This window comes from Rattus norvegicus, chromosome 8 (assembly GCF_036323735.1).
Source record: "Rattus norvegicus strain BN/NHsdMcwi chromosome 8, GRCr8, whole genome shotgun sequence".
NCBI lineage: Eukaryota > Metazoa > Chordata > Mammalia > Rodentia > Muridae > Rattus > Rattus norvegicus.
Window position 1 is genome coordinate 65,053,993 of NC_086026.1, and position 17,904 is coordinate 65,071,896.

A 17,904-nucleotide genomic window follows, 5' to 3' on the forward strand; every position below is an offset into this window, starting at 1 on the left:
AATTAAACATGGTATTTAAAATATGGTATTTTTAGGTCAATATTTCAAACAGTACATGCAGCTACAGTACACTAAAAGTAATACATATGTAAGCTTTAGGTCAAATCACTAATATTTAACAAGTACTATATAAGTCAAGAACTTAAGCTAGCTGCTTCTCTTAAAGAAGAACAATTCTCTGGACACCAGAGTTTTAGCTAGAATTTTTAAAAATCTGTAACAAACTCTTGTTAATATCATTCTTCATAAACTAATCTTATCTGCAAGAAACTGGAGAAACTCTTTAAAGTTGACCTATCACTATAAATGTTTTTTTGTTGGCTGTAAATATTATATTCCTGGGTATTAACCTAACATCTAAAATGAAGGCACTACACAGAAATTAATTTATACTAAACCAAGGGTATTGAGATATTTAAGAAACTATAATGTGTGTCATAGGTGTGTTCACATGACACCACTTGTTGTTGTTGCCTGGTAAAGATCTAAGGCAGCATACAAGCTGTGCAGACACCAAACCCCAACTCTATTACTGATGCCATGTCTTGCTTACAGAAGGGAGCCTAGTATGGCTGTCCTTTGAAAGAGAGGTTCTACCATCAGCTGACTGAGCCAGATGCAGATACTTACAGCTAACCATTGGACTGAGCTCAGGGACCCCTATGAAAGAGTTATGGGAAGAACTGAAGGAGCTGAAGGGAGCTGCAATCTCATAGGAAGAAAGTATCAACTAACATGGATGTCTCAGAGCACCCAGAGGCTAAGTAAGCCACCAACCAAACACACACAGGCTGGTCCTCCCCCAACACTCCCCCTGCCCTCCACCACCCCCCACGCCCACCCCTGCAGATTGGCAGAGGGCTGCCTTTGTCTGGCCTCAGTGGGAGAGGCCTATAGAAACTTGATGCCCCAGGGGAGGGAGATGCTAGCAGGGACTGGTGGGAGTGGGGTGTAGAAGAGGAACACACTCTCAGAATCAAAGGGGAGGGAGAACAGGGTGAAGAATCAAAGGGAAGGCAGGAGGGGGCAACATCTGGAATGTAAATAAATTAAATAATTAATAAAAAATAAAAAGAAAATAATAAAATAATTGAAGAAATAAAAACATTTAAGAATTCCATTATATTTATGGTTTATAAATTTGTCAAACAATAAATTTGAGAAAGCTTGAAATGCGCTATCCTCTGTCAAAATGGTGCCCTTAGTGACAGCATCCCTTTGAAAAATGAAATTAAATATACATGACACAGACAAGTTTAAACTCTAGAGGGCATTTTAATTATACAAAAGGCTCAGCTCTGTTAAGGTCCCTGACTTAAGATATAGCCCACACTAGAGATTTTATTAATTACAATCCATGTATTATATTGTTTGAAGTGACAGATGAGAAAAATGAAGCTAATGAAATACAGTGAAACAGACACCAAGTAAAAGAGAAAAAGCCATCCCCTGATAAGTATTATAGTCCACCATCTGTACCCTTGCCACTCAGTGACATTACAAATTCTCCATCAGTAGGTGAAGTTGATGAATGAGGTAAGGGCTTCCTGTGCAGATTCTGCTGTTCCTTCTGATCTAATCTGAGGTTTAACAGATGACTCACAAAAGCCTCAGAGTTCAACAACCTCACTACCAGATCATGCTGTGGAGACTGAGGAAGGCCTGAAGTCCTGCAGCATGGAAGAGTTCGACTGTAATGATCCAAGTCTGATAAATAAGCAAAAGCAATTTTCCCAGAACACTCAGATGTAGCAACTTGGAATATTATTGGGGCCATCCATAGAAATCGTTTCAATAACAGAGTAACAATGATAGCACATTATGAAAAAATGAATCACACGCTGGACTCAAAGTCGTAGGGAGATAAGGATCAGAACGGTACTGCTCTCTCCTTTTGGTACCTAGTCATACTGAAAAGGCTGTGGGGGAAGCCAGCAGCTTCACACTAGCAGCAGAAAACAAACACTCTGTTTTCAATAAGGTTCATGCAAAAATAGGATACGAAAGTAAAAAGAAAATTGGGGAATGGTTATATCAAGAGAAGGTAAGGGAGATTTTTCACAGAAAAAAAAGATCAAAAATAAAGTGGTAATTTTATACAAATAAAGAAGTCAATCAAGAAGGCATAACAGTTTTGTACAGGTACCTAACCACAAAAATTTATACTGTATGAAACAAAACAAACTAAACTGTCAAAGAAACTGATAAGTCTACTATTAGAAGAGGAAACCTCAAAACTTTTCTAGAGAAATTAGGAAAACTAAGAGACAGAAAACCAGAAGATGTGCAGGTGAGAGTCAGCTGAGACGGTGCGCTCACGGCCTTGATCATGATGATGGGTCCGAAAATGTGCACTTGGCAATGACATCAAATTTTACAGTTAAAAACACAGACAAACTGTTCCTGCCTATCCCAGATACATAATTAACATCTTATTCTCTTCCTCAGCCATCCAAGCAGTGCCTTCCAGGACTAAATTCCTCGAACACCCTTGGTTTTCTAAGATCGTAACAACAGATCATGATGTACTCCCAAGCAAACCATCACAGGCTTAACACATGCTACCCACCCTATGCAGAGCCCCTGCCTAGGTTCTGCTCCTCTGTTGTGATTACACTACAGGTTTATCTACAGTGCTGCTCTCACAGATCCAGCTGAGACTGAATGCTTTCTCCTCGCATCTGCCTAGGACAAAGCTCCCTTCCTCCAGACAACTCATCTGACTGAAGACTCCTGAGACATACAGAGACCCACAGAGGACAGACTTGAGACCTTCCAGCTACAGATGAAATCTCTTGCCAAAGCCAAATACTACTAAACTTTGGAAGTCACATGTTAATAAGGGAAGCATGTCTAGTTAGAATAACCAAATGTTGTTTAAAGCCAATGTTAATACCCTCAAACTGTACAACCCATGGAATATTTAATTGATACAATAATCCTTTGTCTTCCCCTCCCCCACCCTCATCCCTCCTTAACCCTCTGGCTTAGTTGTGCTACCCCTCCAGCCTGTGTAGTGTTTTCTTTTGATACTTCAAACCCACTCAAAATTTCCATTACAAATGACACCATCACTCCAGTGATGCCTCTCTTTAAAAAAAAAAAAAAAAAAAAAAGTAAAAGGGGCATTGTGGAACAGTGAAAGACCCTGGTTCCTGGTTGAGATTTGAAACCCCAATCACCCTGAGGGACAGTAGGCATTTCACCTGATTCTCAGGAAATCAGGCCAGTTCCTAGCCAGCAGCCCTCAATAGATTTGTGGCCATCAGTCACATAAGGGCAATGCCCCAAGGCTCTCCACAGGTAGAGAACAGGACCCATAGGCTCAAGACAGATCTCCATTATAATGAGGTACCTAAAGGCCTGGAGGCTTAGTCAACGAATTTCCCTTCCCAAACATTCCTCCCTGCAAAAGGTATTTAATCTCAGGCCCACTCTGAGAAGAGGGATACAGTTTTACTCATCCACCTCCTGCCATGACAATAAATGTCTTGAAACCACGGACTTTTATCAGGATCTGCCTTGGGGAGCCAAGGAGAAGGCCTTTGACTACAGAGCTGCCCTCTAATCGCGCTCAGCCTAGGGCTAGATCCATCCCCCAGCCCGGAAGTGGGGTTTGAGGGGTGGAAGGTGGGGTGAGGGGGCCCACTCCATTTTCAGCTCTTCCACAGCGGGATATCCAAGAGCTTGAGGGCCAGAAGACCCAGGCTTCCTTTCAGGCCAAGGACACCCCCCACCCTGCCCCCAGCCAGCTCCTACTGTGTCCCAGGTCTCAGACTGTGCTTCCCCACCCAGTTTCCCACAGCCTGACACCTGCCTGGCTGTGGCATGCAGGGGGTAAGCACAGTCAAACTTTCCTTGTCCAGCCTCCCGGAGCAGCCATGGGACTTCAATAACCCTATAGCAGTTATTCAATTAGCTCTTTAAAGAGAAAAAAAATTAAAATATGCTTCTATTTCTTTTTTTTTTTCAGTTACTACTGTACTTTATTGTGTTCAACCAAATCACCATATTACAAAAATAGCAAGCTGCCATAATAAAAAATAAGGCTCCTCTATCCAGCACCAGATAGCATCATTTTACTTTCAAGCCTAGAAATTGCACACTTGTATATAAACCAACCGAAGATGAGGATTGAGAGTTCATCCTGGTGGATTTTTCCTTTGATGAATATGAAGTGTCCTTCCTTATCTTTTTTGATGACTTTTAATTGAAAATTGATTTTATTTGATATTAGAATGGCTACTCCAGCTTGCTTCTTCTGACCATTTGCTTGGAAAGTTGTTTTCCAGCCTTTCACTCTGAGGTAGTGTCTGTCTTTGTCTCTGAGGTGTGTTTCCTGTAGGCAGCAGAATGCAGGGTCCTCATTGCGTATCCAGTTTGTTAATCTATGTCTTTTTATTGGGGAGTTGAGGCCATTGATGTTGAGAGATGTTAAGGAATAGTGATTATTGCTTCCTGTTATATTCATATTTGGACGAGAGGTTATGGTTGTGTGCTTTTCTTCTCTTTGTTTTGTTGCCAAGATGATTAGTTTCTTGCTTCTTCTAGGGTATAGCTTGCCTCCTTATGTTGGGCTTTACCCTTTATTATCCTTTGTAGTGCTGGATTTGTAGAAAGATATTGTGTAAATTTGGTTTTGTCATAGAATATCTTGGTTTCTCCATCTATGGTAATTGAGAGTTTTGCAGGATACAGTAACCTGGGCTGGCATTTGTGTTCTCTTAGGGTCTGTATGACATCTGTCCAGGATCTTCTGGCCTTCATAGTTTCTGGCGAAAAGTCTGGTGTGATTCTGATAGGTCTGCCTTTATATGTTACTTGACCTTTTTCCCTTACTGCTTTTAATATTCTTTCTTTATTTTGTGCGTTTGGTGTTTTGACTATTATGTGACGGGAGGTGTTTCTTTTCTGGTCCAATCTATTTGGAGTTCTGTAGGCTTCTTGTATGCCTATGGGTATCTCTTTTTTTAGGTTAGGGAAGTTTTCTTCTATGATTTTGTTGAAGATATTTACTGGTCCTTTGAGCTGGGAGTCTTCACTCTCTTCTATACCTATTATCCTTAGGTTTGATCTTCTCATTGAGTCCTGGATTTCCTGTATGTTTTGGACCAGTAGCTTTTTCTGCTTTACATTATCTTTGACAGTTGAGTCAATGATTTCTATGGAATCTTCTGCTCCCGAGATTCTCTCTTCCATCTCTTGTATTCTGTTGGTGAAGCTTGTATCTACAGCTCCTTGTCTTTTCTTCTGATTTTCTATGTCCAGGGTTGTTTCCATGTGTTCTTTCTTGATTGCTTCTATTTCCATTTTTAATTCCTTCAACTGTTTGATTGTGTTTTCCTGGAATTCTTTCAGGGATTTTTGCGATTCCTCTCTGTAGGCTTCTACTTGTTCTCTAAGGGAGCTCTTTATGTCTTTCTTGAAGTCCTCCAGCATCATGATCAAATATGATTTTGAAACTAGATCTTGCTTTTCTGGTGTGTTTGGATATTCCGTGTTTGTTTTGGTGGGAGAATTGGGCTCCGATGATGCCATGTAGTCTTGGTTTCTGTTGCTTGGGTTCCTGCGCTTGCCTCTCGCCATCAGATTATCTCTAGTGTTACTTTGTTCTGCTATTTCTGACAGTGGCTAGACTGTCCTATAAGCCTGTGTGTCAGGAGTGCTGTAGACCTGTTTTCCTGTTTTCTTTCAGCCAGTTATGGGGACAGAGTGTTCTGCTTTCGGGCGTGTAGTTTTTCCTCTCTACAGGTCTTCAGCTGTTCCTGTGGGCCTGTGTCTTGACTTCACCAGGCAGGTTTCCTGCGGTTCCAAGGCTCAAGTTTGCTCGTGGGGTACTGCCCAAGTCCTCTCCGCTGTGGCAGCAACCGGGAAGATCTGTGCCGCTCTTTCTGGGAGCCTCCACACACCAGGGTTCCAGATGGTGTTTGGTGTTTTCCTCTGGCGTCTGGACGTGCACAGAGTGCAGCCTCCCCTGGTCTCCCAGGCGTGTCTGCCTCTCTGAAGGTTCAGCTCTCCCTCCCACGGGATTTGGGTGCAGAGAACCGGCTGTTAATTTCTGTACAGTGCCAACTCAACACAGTAAACGGGGATACTTTTTTCGAAAGTTGACAGCACAGGTAAAGTTTCAAAAAAATTCAAATTATATATCTGTATATTTATATTTATATAAAAAGACCAATAATAGCAGTGTGTTATGCATCAACAGCAGCAACAGCTTTTCCAGGTTCTGCAGTCATCTGAACAAAACTGTAGAGACATCCAGCACACTCCATTAAAAAAAAAAAAAAGTAAAAAAACAAAACCTGAGAAAACAGCACAGTTCTGTTACTCTTGTGGTACCTGGCACCATTTTTTTTTAAATTAGCTTCTCAATCATCATCTGGAAAGAAAACATTCTGAGCAACATCATTAAAAACAGCTCTGATAAAGCACGGTCACTACTACGTATCATAAAGCAGGTACAAGCTATTTTACATCCACAGAGGTATGATACAGTACTGTCCTACATCTATAATACTAGAGGATACAATTTAAAAGGCATTATTTGAGACTTGATTCTACTTTTCCAGCAGAGGGCCCAAAGGATGGTGTGACACAGCTTTGTAAAGAAACATACTCTAGACAGGATTTCCTTTCACTAGTGGCACACTTCTAAGGATTCATTCTCTCCATGAATGTCAGCTAAAACCGTTATTAAAAAAATGAAATATCCCTAGAACAAAACCGTATAACCACCGGATTCACATGAAGATGACCTAGTGGAGACAAGCTGGACCTCACCTTACCAACAAGCTATCAAATCTGTTATGTTTAAACAGTGAGACCTCCAAGGAAGGAGATGCCAAGTAGTGCTTCAAAGCTTCGGACCACAATCAAACACAGCATCCTTTTCAACAGAAGCAGAAGCTCATCTGAATATGCTCATGGATGCTGACATCAACATTTAATCATCTCCTCACTCATCCAGGAAGAGGGGGAGATCAGTTACTACTGTACTTTAATGTGTTCAACCAAATCACCATATTACAAAAATAGCAAGCTGCCATAATAAAAAATAAGGCTCCTCTATCCAGCACCAGATAGCATCATTTTACTTTCAAGCCTAGAAATTGCACACTTGTATATAAACCAACCGAAGATGAGGATTGAGAGTTCATCTTGGTGGATTTTTCCTTTGATGAATATGAAGTGTCCTTCCTTATCTTTTTTGATGACTTTTAATTGAAAATTGATTTTATTTGATATTAGAATGGCTACTCCAGCTTGCTTCTTCTGACCATTTGCTTGGAAAGTTGTTTTCCAGCCTTTCACTCTGAGGTAGTGTCTGTCTTTGTCTCTGAGGTGTGTTTCCTGTAGGCAGCAGAATGCAGGGTCCTCATTGCGTATCCAGTTTGTTAATCTATGTCTTTTTATTGGGGAGTTGAGGCCATTGATATTGAGAGATATTAAGGAATAGTGATTATTGCTTCCTGTTATATTCATATTTGGATGTGAGGTTATGTTTGTGTGCTTTCATTCTCCTTGTTTTGTTGCCAAGATGATTAGTTTCTTGCTTCTTCTAGGGTATAGCTTGCCTCCTTATGTTGGGCTTTACCCTTTATTATCCTTTGTAGTGCTGGATTTGTAGAAAGATATTGTGTAAATTTGGTTTTGTCATGGAATATCTTGGTTTCTCCATCTATGGTAATTGAGAGTTTTGCAGGATACAGTAACCTGGGCTGGCATTTGTGTTCTCTTAGGGTCTGTATGACATCTGTCCAGGATCTTCTGGCCTTCATAGTTTCTGGCGAGAAGTCTGGTGTGATTCTGATAGGTCTGCCTTTATATGTTACTTGACCTTTTTCCCTTACTGCTTTTAATATTCTTTCTTTATTTTGTGCGTTTGGTGTTTTGACAATTATGTGACGGGAGGTGTTTCTTTTCTGGTCCAATCTATTTGGAGTTCTGTAGGCTTCTTGTATGCCTATGGGTATCTCTTTTTTTAGGTTAGGGAAGTTTTCTTCTATGATTTTGTTGAAGATATTTACTGGTCCTTTGAGCTGGGAGTCTTCACTCTCTTCTATACCTATTATCCTTAGGTTTGATCTTCTCATTGAGTCCTGGATTTCCTGTATGTTTTGGACCAGTAGCTTTTTCCGCTTTACATTATCTTTGACAGTTGAGTCAATGATTTCTATGGAATCTTCTGCTCCCAAGATTCTCTCTTCCATCTCTTGTATTCTGTTGGTGAAGCTTGTATCTACAGCTCGTTGTCTTTTCTTTTGATTTTCTATGTCCAGGGTTGTTTCCATGTGTTCTTTCTTGATTGCTTCTATTTCCATTTTTAATTCCTTCAACTGTTTGATTGTGTTTTCCTGGAATTCTTTCAGGGATTTTTGCGATTCCTCTCTGTAGGCTTCTACTTGTTCTCTAAGGGAGTTCTTTATGTCTTTCTTGAAGTCCTCCAGCATCATGATCAAATATGATTTTGAAACTAGATCTTGCTTTTCTGGTGTGTTTGGATATTCAGTGTTTGCTTTGGTGGGAGAATTGGGCTCCGATGATGCCATGTAGTCTTGGTTTCTATTGCTTGGGTTCCTGCGCTTGCCTCTCGCCATCAGATTATCTCTAGTGTTACTTTGTTCTGCTATTTCTGACCGTGGCTAGACTGTCCTATAAGCCTGTGTGTCAGGAGTGCTGTAGACCTGTTTTCCTGTTTTCTTTCAGCCAGTTATGGGGACAGAGTGTTCTGCTTTCGGGCGTGTAGTTTTTCCTCTCTACAGGTCTTCAGCTGTTCCTGTGGGCCTGTGTCTTGAGTTCACCAGGCAGGTTTCTTGCAGGGGAAAAGTTGGTCCTACCTGTGGTTCCAAGGCTCAAGTTTGCTCGTGGGGTACTGCCTAAGTCCTCTCCGCGGCGGCAGCAACCGGGAAGATCTGCGCTGCTCTTTCCGGGAGCCTCCGTGCACCAGGGTTCCAGATGGCGTTTGGTGTTTTCCTCTGGCGTCTGGATGTGCACAGAGTGCAGTCTCTTCTGGTTTCCCAGGCGTGTCTGCCTCTCTGAAGGTTTAGCTCTCCCTCCCACGGGATTTGGGTGCAGAGAACTGTTTATCCAGTCTGTTTCCTTCAGGTTCTGGCGGTGTCTCAGGCGCAGGGATCCTGCCGCTCCTGGACCCTCCCCTATGGGAACCCAGAGGCCTTATACAGTTGCCTCTTGGGCCAGGGATGTGGGCAGGGGTGGGCAGTGTTGGTGGTCTCCTCCGCTCTGCAGCCTCAGGAGTGCCCACCTGATCAGGCGGTGAGGTCTCTCTCCCACGGGGTTTGGGAGCAGAGAGCTGCTGCGGGCCGGGATCCGCGGGTCGCTTCTATTTCTTAAACTAAAAAAGTTGTCTGTTTTATATAGTAAGATGCACATTGTAATGAAACGAGTCATTGTAGAACACACAATACTATAAAATACTGATTATAAGGACAAAACATGAAAAGAAGTTATGTGAAGGATTTTTCTGAAATCCAATGAACAAAAATAAAAAAAATTAGGATTAAGGGTGGGCTATATCTACAAATCAAAGAAAGTGAACAACACAAGAATACTCAGTAGCTAAAGGAAATTAAATTTAAAGGTATAAACGAATTTCTTGTTACCAGCACAAGAAAATCTAAGAGAAAATGTTTTCATAGTTTTGTTCATTAAACATGTTCAAAAATGAATCATCCCATAGACAGAAGTCAAAAAATGAATTTGACAAGCAAGTTCTTTAAAATATTAAAAGCAAAGGGCCTAAGATTATAGCTCCAATGTAGAGCCCATGTAAGCCTGTTAGCAGGCTGTTCCCAGTTTTGTTTTGTTTTTTTTCAATAAAAAGACAATCCTTCTGAACACCAAAAGAAAAGCTATGTCCTACTTTACTCTATATGTATAACCTGATATCAGAACTAAGTAATGAAGATGAAACAAATTATAAAACTGCACAGCTACAAATTTAGATATAGGAAGAGTGAACTAAATTTTAGCAGGGCCTAAAAAAAGACATGCCAGCAACATGTGAAGGTTCTACCAATAGGATAAAAATAATATTAGAAAATATGTGTAATCACAACAGTAAAAGATTAAAATTACACAAATAAGGTATCTGATAAATTAGAAAAAGAAAATTCTCACACTAAAATGATAGTAAACACCAAGATAAAACATTTAAAATACAAAAACATTAGAATCAAACACTTTGAAGTCAGAAATAATACTATGTATGTTAAACACTGGTACTATAAAGATGAACCAATATGAAACACTTAAGTAAATTCATCATAAACTTTTGTTTATTAAAAGTAAACTCCAAGAAAGCAGTAAAAAGTAAAATCATGACTAGATGTTATTAAAAACAGGACCTGGAGAAATGCCCAGGCAGGTATAAGTTCTTGTTACTTTCTTAGAGGACCTGGGTTTTATTTCCAGCACCTACATCCATCATTCCATTTCCAGGGGATTAGGACACTTCTTCTCTTTGGGCACCAGGCATATATGTGGTGCATGTATGTGGTACACATACATACATGCATGCAAAATATTCAACATGCAAAAATACATCTTTAATTTAAAAAAAAATTAAAACTAGGAGCAAAATCCTGATACTGTATCATTCCAAGGCCTGAGGAAGATTGGAATTGAAGGCCAGTCTGGGCAATGTAGTCATGCCCTGTTTCAAATAAATAAATAAAAATATTGGATGGATGGTTCGATGAATGGATACATAAGTGGGTGGGTGGGTGGATGGACAGAAGGATGGGTGGGCAGATAGACAGATGGACAGACAGAGTTATTGTGATTGAAGATTCACTTGGAGATAGAATATCCACAAGAATCTGAAGCAGGAATATCAGAAAACTAAAATGTGCTAACAGCATTTGACTTTCTGACACGGCAGCTATGCCTTTTTCTGCTGAAAGCATAACTAAATTTCATCTACTCTGATGGCTTACAGACTATTGCAGAATTAGCTTTCCATATATGTATTAGTTTACCTGCATTATAGGGTGTGTCTAGGAGTCACAAAAGAAGAGCTTTACTAAAAATTAGTTTGATTTCTCTACTACATTTGTTACCTACTTAAAATTTACCTTTATGTGCATAAGGAATTATGTCAGTTGTAAAGTACTTGCTGTGCAAGTACAAAGACCCAGAGCCTATCCGCCAACACACATGAACAGCTACGTGCAGTGGTATCTACCGTGCTGAAGAGGGACAGGTAGAAGGATCCCTGGGATCACTGGCCACTCAGCCTTCCTGAGTTCCTAGCCAGTGAGAGATTATGTCATTGTCTCCACTCAGGGGGAAGATGCCTGAAGAGAGACACAGAAGGCTGTCTTCTGTCTTTTGCATATACACATGAGGACACTCAACAAACCTGCACACAAGCACACAAACATACTCAACAAACACACAAACTTTTACTTTGAAAAAATCCAAATGTTTAAAAGTAAAGACATATAAAAGTCTTTGTAAGCTGAGGGATCTTTTCATTTCTAAACGTGAATCTTTAGTAATATCCCCAAAACTAAATTTGTAAAAATATACATACATACACACATACATACATACATATAATGACTGTTTTACTTCTTGCATGTATGTGTACCATGTGTGTGCCTGATGCCTGCAGAGATCAGAAGAGAACATCAGATTTCCTGTAGCTGGACTTATAGGTAGCTGTGAACCAACAAGTGAATGCTGGGAATCCAACCAGGTTCTCTGCTGGGGGAACAAGTGCTCTTAATAGCAGATCCATCTCTTCAGCCCCTCAAACTAACTTATAAAAAAAATCAACACTAAAAATGACTAATTGTTAGTATTAATGATAAAAGTACGGGCTAAAGAGATGGCTCAGCAGGTACACAAGCCTAAAACATGAGTACAGTCCCTGCAAAAAGTGTAAGTGGCATTATACTTTCAAAATTCGTTTGTTACTTTCTTTTCCAACCAAGATGTGTGAGAATATTATAAGTTTTTTCCTGAAATTCCACTGGTTACCCTTATGTTTGGACATTTACAATTAGGCGTTGAGGTAAGTTTAGTACAATAGTTTAGTAAGGCAGTAACATGGTAGCTAACTACTGTTCTCATTTATACTACTTAAGTGAATCAAAATATTCCAAACTGTTATATGCTAGTAGTTATGCAAAAACTCCTCTTTGTTAAATATCAAAATTATTTCACACACAAATCAGTAGTTCACAGCCTGTAGGCTGCAACCCCTTGAGGTGTCAAATGACCCTTTAACTGGGGTCAGCTAAGACTCTCTTACATATCATATAGTCATATTACAATTCAGAACAATAGCAAAATTATAGTTATAAAGTAGCATGAGTATGATTTTATGTCTGTGGGTCACCACAACATGAGGAATGGTATGATAGGGTCATTGCATTAGGAAGGCTGAGAAAACCTGACTTCAGAGTTTGCTCATTTGCTCTGCCTCCCTGTTGACAGTTCCACAGTGCTCCTCTTAAACAGTCAGGAAAGAAGAGAGTAAAGGCTTTTGTCCTACAAAGGAGGTAAGGGAGTGAGGGAGTGGTTACGGAGCCTTCTGCTTCCCAGACAAATCAAGATGCTTCACTGCTTCCACACCAGTGTCAGACACGGGCTCACTCAAGAGTTCAGCTTATGTAGCAGAAGATGTAGTGAATTTTTAGGTTTTTGCTAATATGAAATTTCCTTTTTCCCCATCCATCACTTAATTAGAGTAATTTCTGGGGATAAGATTACAAATTTAGCATTTGAAAAATCATCTTTGATTGCAAATATCCAATGAATGTTGGTGAACTTAAGATTCTTCATTGCAAGGCCCTGGGTTCGGTCCCCAGCTCCGAAAAAAAGAAAAAAGAAAAAAGAAAAAAAAAAGATTCTTCATGAAGACCCTGCTCATAGACTTCAGGAAACAAAATGAACTGTTATTTCCCTTCATATGTGAGAATGCAGCATAAAAAGCAGAACATGTCTAATTCACATGTGGAAAACAGAGGAATGCCACAAACAGAGAATACAGAGATTCATGATCAAGACAACCACCCACAACTTTTCACCTTCATTAGCCTTACCTAACCCCTGCAAGAGAAAGCACCTTATGCCAAAGCTACTATGTGTTTCATCAGATAGTGTAAGAGAGAACAGTAAAGAAATCAAAGCATTAAAAATCTACAGCAATACAGTACCATTTTTCACTTTAGATTATTCATAACTAGCACTCACTTTTTTATCTTTAAAAAACAACTATTTGAATTATAAGGTCACTAAAATGTCAAATACACATCAGTTCTTTCTGAGAAGCTTTTAAAATGCTAGAACATTTCTTAGATAAAAACTGCAAATACTAAAGCTTTCTTACTCAGCAGCTACGTATTATGTTTAACAGGCTTAAGATAAAATGTGTCAAAGATCAAGAATAAGTTATCTGAGATGTCAAGTGCACTAGGTCAAAGGTACAATTTTATTAGGTCAGAAGTGATATAAATAAAACCTTACATGCCAAAGAAGAAGGGAAATAGGCATGGTGTATATAATGTAAAGACATCACAGGCGGCAAGTAATAAGTTTAAGTAGAACCGTGTGTTTACTATAGGTACCTCACTGATTAAAAATGAAACTTCTGGGCTGGGGATTTAGCTCAGTGGTAGAGCGCTTACCTAGGAAGCACAAGGCCCTGGTTTGGTCCCCAGCTCCGAAAAAAAGAACCAAAAAAAAAAAAAAACTTCTATATGTTATATTACCAACACTGTTTTTCGGGAGGAAGGAACTTTCACCAAGAATAGTTACATGGATTAAATAAGAAATTGAAAATTTTCATTATTTGAAACTGACAAAATATACAAACTGAACACATCAATCAAATCTCAATCCATAATGATTAAATAAGAGATCGCTACAATAAATAACAATGTGTAAATAACAAATATACATTGTTCCACATTGTTTAGCAGTCTACTACTCTTTCCTTTGCATCTCTTCTCATTGAAATGAAGATATAAAATTTATATCTGAATTTATGTAATAGCATACTGCAGAAAATTTTTTCCATACAGTGTACAGCAAGTACTCTCACCGGACCCACAACCCCAGAAAACTTTCCACTTTTAATTTTAATGTACTTCAAAATAAATATATTTAGCTTCATTAAGGAAATTTACAACAAATCTTTTTTTAAAGCAAATGAATGCATTTTTTGTAATTTGAAATAGTATCCCAAAATTTAGCTCAGTTAATCCTCCTTTAAAACAAGTTTTAGCTATAAAAATGGATACAGGTAGGCCACGGCAGCCATCTTCCAGTAACTTGCCAAAATGACAAACACAAAGGGAAGGAGGAGAGGCACTTGGTGTATGTTCTCTAGGCCTTTAAGGAAACATGGAGCTGTTCTTTTGGCCACAAACATGCGAATCCACAAGGGTGATATTGCAGACATCAAGGGAATGGGCACTGTTCAAAAAGGAATGCCCCCTAAGTGTTACCACAGCAAAACCGGAAGAGTCTACAATGTCATCTAGCATGCTGCGGGCATCACTGTATCTGGCCAAGAGGATCAATGTGTGAATTGAGCAGACCAAGCACTTGAGGAGCAGAGACAGCTTCCTGAAGCGGGTGGAGGAGAATGATCAGAAGAAAAAGGAAGCCAAAGAGAAGGGCGCCTGGGTTCAGCTGAAGCACCACCTGAGCCACCCAGAGAAGGATACTTGTGATACTAACGAAAAAAAGAGCCCAAGCTGTTGGAGCCCATGCCATACGGATTCACATCCTAATAGACAAAAATGAAATAAAGGAGGACACGGACTGCAAAAAAAAAGGGGGGGGATATAGGTAAATAGTTTGCTTAGTTTTATCTGTTTCTTGGTTTTTATTTGTTATCTGCCACAGAGTTTCAGCCCCAGCTGGCCTAGAATTCTAGATCTTCCTGCCCCTGCCTTTGCCTACGGGTATTAATAAAAATCTATCAAAACAATTACTGCAGTTTCACAGAAAGAACAGGGGCCAGACTCACAAGCTATGGTTTAAGAAAGATACAGCAAAGAACATAGCATGCAGTACCATCTATATGAAGTTCTGAAATGGGCAGGACTAACTGATGACATCAATACACTAGTCATAGTTTAGGAACATTTCTGAGAACGGGCAAAAGGAATCCCCTGGGTGATAGGAAATTCTATCTTGTTCTAGGTAGTGTACCGGTGTATACATATGCAAGCATTACTCAAGTGCTTGAGATTGGTGTATTTGACTAATGTATGACATATTAAAAAAACTAATATAGACAACATCCAGCTTGTCTCAGCAATAATCTGGGTCCCTAGGACTAATCAGTATGAGTCATTCAGCCTGCCATCAGCCCTGCTTGGGTCAGAGTCCATGAGTCTGGACACCATTGTGTCTGTGCCCATGAAGCCAGCAAAAGCTAAGATGGCTAGAGAACTTGTAATTAAACAACTATCCAGACAAACCTTAAAGATCCAGCTGGAGTATACTGTAAGGTGTACCGACTACACTGTCCTAATGAAGAGCGCTGTATAGATGTGGTTAACATGACATTGTACAGCTCTACACTGGGTTATTATCTCAACAGAAATGGAGACTAGTAGACCTTGTATTCATTTAGGCAACTCACACCATCCAGAAGGCACTTTTGATGTTGTGGTTAATTTCTTGGTAGATGGCCTCATCTGTGTCAAGAACAGTCTTTTGGTTTTATGAGGTATGGCTGGAAGTAGAAAAGCTCATACAATGACAAGTCCTCCAGGGAATGAAGGACTGCTTCTTCATTGTTTGGACATAAGTTCAAACACATGGTTCAAGCAAAATATTACATTTTAAATCTAATGACAGGAATAGTGTAGACATACATTGCAAAAATGATGCCTTGGAACAAAGCCCTACCCATTTCAAAGATTCCCTCTAACAAGTGACAAGTAGATACAGAGTTTGAAGATTACAGTAATGTCTTAGAGTTTTACTGCTGTGAACAGACACCATAACCAAGCAAGGCAAGTCTTTTTTTCTTTTTTCTTTTCCCTAGTCTTTTTATATTTTTTTCTCCATCTTTATCAAATTGGGTATTTCTTATTTACATTTCAATTGTTATTACCTTTCCCAGTTTCCAGGCCAACATCCCTCTCCCCTTCAATATGGGTGTTCCCCTCCCCATCCTCCCCCATTACCACCCTCCCCCCAACAATCACGTTCACTGGGGATTCAGTCTTGGCAGGGCCAAGGGCTTCCCCTTCCACTGGTGCTCTTATTAGGCTATTCATTGCTACCTATGCAGTTGGAGCCCAGGGTCAGTCCATATAGTCTTTGGGTAGTGGCTTAGTCCCTGGAAGCTCTGGTTGGTTGGCATTGTTGTTCATATGGAATCTCAAGTCCCTTCAAGCTCTTTCAGTCCTTTCTCTGATTCCCAAGGCAAGTCTTATAAAGGACAACATTTAATTGGGGCTGGCTTACAGGTTGAGGTTCAGTCCATTATCATCAAGGCAGGAACATAGCAACATTCAGGCAGGCATGGTACAGGCAGAGCTGAGAGTTCTACATCTTCATCTGAGGGCTGCGAGTGGAAGACTGACTTCCAGGCAGCTAGGGTGAGGGTCTTGAAACCTACTCCCACAGTGACACACCTACTCCAAAAGGCCATACCTTCTAACAGTGTCACTCCCTGGATCAAGCATATTCAAACCATGACAGATAAATAAATATACAAGAATATGCAAAGCAAAAGTTAACAAAGACAGTATCTATGGCATGTTTGTCTCTTACATTGGAATCTATAATAACTACATATGATCTATGTAAGAGGTTTGATCCCATAAAGTCCACCTGGCTGCAGTACAACAATAAGAACAGAGTCTGTGCTCCCACAATCAAATGCTCCAAGAAGAACCACTATATATATATATATATATATATATATATATATATATGTTGAAGAGTGAACCAAAATAGACAGAGCTGTTTGAAGGCTTTCCCAGCGGTCAGAAAAGGAGACATGTGGCCAACTCTTTCCCATTCAGCATTAAACTTGTCTAAGCTACCCCAGATGCTAAGAGACACAAGTTACAGGAAAAAGAACAAATGACTATCAGCCAGTGGTCTCTTGTGGATCTTTGCAGATGTGAAAGAACTAACCAGACTGAAGCAGAGGGTAAGAGATTACATGAACATTAGTTAGTGGAGATGCTATGAAGATAATGAAGTCCTAAAGAAAAACCAACTGTATGGGACTAACAAGGTGGTTCCACATCAAGATGCAAAGTTACCCATCTGTTCAATGGGGAAGGGAAGGGACAGCTAATTGTGTATGAACACAAAGGCTGAAGACTATGAAGAAAGTTTCCAAGTCATGAAATTTGCTGAAATAGTGATACCAGTAGACAAGATGATATGTGTGGGTTCATAGTACAAACCTGATTAGGAAGGGTGGTTAGAGATAAGCCACTGGTGACTGAAATGATGCTATAGTTTCTCATCATTGCCCCTGTGCAAATTTTTGGATATCAATCAGAGACCCTTCCAAAAGTGATAGAAATTTTGGAGAAATGACATCGCCTATGACAACTAATGCCCGAGGAACTTATGATGCATTACTTTCAAGGCATTATAAAAGCATTTGACAAAGTTGGTCTCAGAACTTAAATCAGAAATAGAATTACTGGAGAAGAAAAATAAAACTTTGTAAAGTGAAAGGTTGAGATTTTGGAGAAAACAACTATGATCTATAAAGACAATAAACATGATCTTCAGCAGGAGCTTGAAAGCCAGAAGAAGAAACTTCAGTGAAAGCCTTCTGACAAATACATATGGGGCGAGGCTGTAAGGCATAGTGACAGATTAAGTGGCAGAAGGATTGTGAGCATCAGGTAGCAGCTAGCCAGCTGGAAATTAATTCTGTGT

General features: G+C 39.8%; 1 protein-coding gene and 1 pseudogene across 9 annotated transcripts in view; one reads left to right on the top strand and one right to left on the bottom strand.

Annotated features, from left to right (window-relative positions):
• The window catches only part of Scaper (S-phase cyclin A-associated protein in the ER), a 399,452-nt gene that overhangs the window by 225,204 nt on the left and 156,344 nt on the right, over positions 1–17,904 (bottom strand). The gene's annotated exons all lie outside the window — the stretch shown is intronic.
• LOC134480180 (kinesin-like protein KIF23) lies at positions 15,373–15,995 on the top strand (annotated as a pseudogene).